The sequence below is a fragment of the Propithecus coquereli genome, unplaced genomic scaffold, assembly GCF_000956105.1.
Source record: "Propithecus coquereli isolate 6110/MARCELLA unplaced genomic scaffold, Pcoq_1.0 Scaffold18, whole genome shotgun sequence".
NCBI classification, from domain to species: Eukaryota; Metazoa; Chordata; class Mammalia; order Primates; family Indriidae; genus Propithecus; species Propithecus coquereli.
In genome coordinates this window covers 10,908,714-10,909,004 of record NW_012142745.1, presented here as the reverse complement: position 1 = coordinate 10,909,004, position 291 = coordinate 10,908,714, and positions in this window count along the sequence as shown.

Below are 291 nucleotides of genomic sequence, written 5' to 3'. Positions count from 1 at the left end.
GGAAGCAGTGCATTGATTTGCATTTCTGCACATGCTCCTTAAATGGCTATAAACCAACCTTTTGAGTTCATCTGGTCTAAGTTGAGTTTCTTTGTCTAACAATAGGGCTAATATTATCTATCTCAAAGTGTCCTTGGAGGATTCAATGGGGTGATGCACACAAATTAACCAAATAAAATGTTCCTAAAGTACCTTTCCACCTCTACCTTCTCACCTCTTTTCTGCCTCCACAAATTATTTTTATAAGGTCTGATGTAGAAATCTCAGAGTGAAGAAAGAAAAGTTAATTTA